General features: G+C 50.1%; 1 non-coding gene across 1 annotated transcript; it reads left to right on the forward strand.

Annotated features, from left to right (window-relative positions):
• The first annotated feature begins 2557 nt into the window (after positions 1 to 2557).
• On the forward strand, positions 2558 to 2720 carry LOC127490474 (U1 spliceosomal RNA). The gene has a single exon (XR_007918421.1). It is a non-coding gene; the product is annotated as a U1 spliceosomal RNA (small nuclear RNA).
• Positions 2721 to 3087: the final 367 nt, after the last annotated feature.

A 3087-nucleotide genomic window follows, 5' to 3' on the forward strand; every position in this document is an offset into this window, starting at 1 on the left:
GCTTTCTCTGGGTCTCCACATGGGTGTAGGGGCCCAAGGACTTGGGCCATCTTCTATTGCTTTCCCAGGCACATTAGCAGGAAGCTAGATCAGAAGTGGAGCAGCTGGGACTCGAACTGGCGCCCACATGGGATGCTGGCACTGCAGGTGGTGGTTTTACCCACTGCGCCACAGCAGCGGCCTCAGCTGACTATTTTCTTTTTAACTGAAAGACATTCTTGATGAAAGCAAGATGTCAATAAACATGTGAGAGACGATTTCAAAGCTCACTAAACGGTATACTTTAAATATGTCCAGTTTATTTTATGTCAATTAACCCTTAATAAGTCTGCTTTTAAAGAATTGCGGAAGCTCCTTACCTTGTGGAAGGAACACTGACACCTCGGGCAGCATCACTCGGGATGATATAACAAAGTGATCAGATGCTTGAGCCCGCGTGCACACTCCAGGGGACGCGATAAAGGTGTGGAACACTGGCGGCTTGCTCAAAGCTTGCGAGTGCTCCTGTGATTTGCCCAGATGCTGGTAAAGCTTTGGATACATAGCAAGTCAAATCTGCTCTTGATTCTTGATGTAGTCAGCATTCCTAGAAATTTCAGTGCGATGAAAGCCACGTATATGTGATTTGGGAGGAGGTTCTAAGCTCAGGCTGTTGGTAGCAGCTTTTTTTTTTTTTTTTTTTTTTTTTTTTTTTTTTTTTTGACAGGCAGAGTTAGTGAGAGAGAGAGACAGAGAGAAAGGTCTTCTGTTTTGCCGTTGGTTCACCCTCCAATGGCCGCCGCGGCTGGCGCACAGTGCTGATTGGAAGGCAGGAGCCAGGTGCTTCTCCTGGTCTCCCATGGGGTGCAGGGCCCAAGCACTTGGGCCATCCTCCACTGCACTCCCTGGCCACAGCAGAGAGCTGGCCTGGAAGAGGGGCAACTGGGACAGAATCCGGCACCCTGACTGGGACTAGAACCCCGTGTGCCGGCGCCGCAGGTGGAGGATTAGCCTACTGAGCCGCGGCGCCGGCCTTGTAGCAGCTTTTTCACATCCTATGTGAGTGTCCAGAGCAACACCAGGAAATCCTGCAAACTTCCAGGTGAGACCCATCCCCCACATGGAAAGCTGGTGCATCCGTTGTCCCTACAAACTCCACAGCAGAGCGACCCCAATCACGGACAAGCAAACCTTGCCACGTGCGTTTCCACCATGCCTTACAGGGGTAGTGCCATCTAGTTTAACCCAAACTCCGCCTTAATAGATGGTTCTGGGAGGGCGGAGACACACCCTCAAGAGCATGCTGGAGTCCCAGGGGACACCAGGACGCAGGCGCTGGAGTCCTAATGCGGTCTTGTTAGCAGGGCAGAGTTTCCTAGGGACACTGCCACACTCAGCCCGCCCGTTTCTGTCTTCCAGCTGCTAAGTGCTGCTGACCACTGACCGCTAGCCCCCAGACAGCATTCGGGTCCTAAAGTCCTGAATTGGAAACTGACATTCTCTGGGCAAGACGTTGATCAAATCTGCCCAGGTGATTCTCACGTCTCCTGTCCACATCAGGCACTTTGGGAACCATTCCCTAAAGTCAGTGCTGGGAAAATCTACGGGGAAAAGGGGTGGGGGAGGGGAAGAGGGGAAGGAGAAGAGGGGTCTGTGGTCAGATATATTCTGGAAATTCTGGATTAGCCAGGCTGCAACATTCTTGTTCAGACCTTTTAATAAGTGAACGTGTGTGTGGCTCTCTAAGACGGAATATGCCTTGATTCATTTTCCAAACGTATCAGATTGTGAACCTCTCCCATGGACTTTTTTTTAATATTTATTTATTTATGTGAAAGGCAGAGTTACAGAGAGGCAGAGGCAGTGGTAGAGAGAGGTCTTCCATCCACTGGTTCACTCCCTAAATGGCTGCAACAGCTAGAGCTGGGCCTATCCGAAGCCAAGAGCTTCTTCTGGGTCACCCATGCAGTGGAGGGGCCCAAGGACCTGGGCCATCTTCCACTGCTTACTGCTTTCCCAGGCCATAGCAGAGAGCTAGATCAGAAGTCCTGGAGCAGCCAGGACTGGAGCCAATGCCCATATGGGATGCCAGCACTGCAGGCGGCAGCTTTACCTGCTGTGCCACAGCACTGGTCCCTCCCATGGACTTTGTTGGTTCAAAAATCAACATGTAAGTAGTTTGCTAAAAAGATGCAGATTAATCACTTCTATCAATTTCTAGCTACCTGGAAGGGAGAGAGGTGGGGCACTCAGAGTGTTTAGCATCCAGTTTTGTCTCTCTCCCCCAGCTCCCTGCTAATGTGTCCTGGGGAAGCAGCAGACAATGGCTCAAGTGCTTGGGTTCCTGCCACCCAGGTGAGAGACCTGGATGCGGCTCTTGGCTCCTGCCTTCAGCCTGGCCAGCCCTGGCTGTTGAGGGCATTTTGAGGGTGAACCAGTGGATGGAAAATCGCTCTCGCTCTCACTCTTGCTCTCAGTCTCTCTCTGACATTCTGCTTTTCAAAAAATAAATAAGTTTAAAAGGAAAGGAGAACAGATCCTGGTTAAAGTGGAAAGTTTATTATTTTTAAAGATTTTACTACTTAGCTGGCAGGGGAGACACCATGACCACGCAGGTGGTTTTCCCAGGGCGAGGCTCATCCATTGCACCCTGGCTGTGCTGACCCCTGCGGTTTCCCCAAATGTGGAAAACTTGACTGCATAATTTGTGGTACTAGGGGACTCGTTCACGCTTTCCCCTGTAAAAAAAAAAAAAAATGAAGACATATTTATTTTATTTGAAGGGCAGAATGATAGAGAGAGGGGGAGAGAAAGAGAAGAGAGAGAGAGAGATCCTATATTTACTATTTGCTTCCCAAATAATCTCAGGAGCCCAAAACTCAATCCAAGTCTCCTATGGGGTGGCAGAAAGGCCCAAGCATGGGGCCATCACCTGCTGCCTCCCAGGTGCGCTATAGGAAGCTAGATGCAAAGCAGAGGAGCTGGGACTCGAACCAAGCACTCTGATATGGGATGTGGGTGTCCCACGTAGTGGCTTAACCCACTGTGCCACGAAAGTGAGAGCTTTAGAAGGGCTTCAGGAGGTTTGTGCAATATTTAAAATAAAAG

Source organism: Oryctolagus cuniculus, chromosome 2 (genome assembly GCF_964237555.1).
Source record: "Oryctolagus cuniculus chromosome 2, mOryCun1.1, whole genome shotgun sequence".
Classification (NCBI taxonomy): Eukaryota; Metazoa; Chordata; class Mammalia; order Lagomorpha; family Leporidae; genus Oryctolagus; species Oryctolagus cuniculus.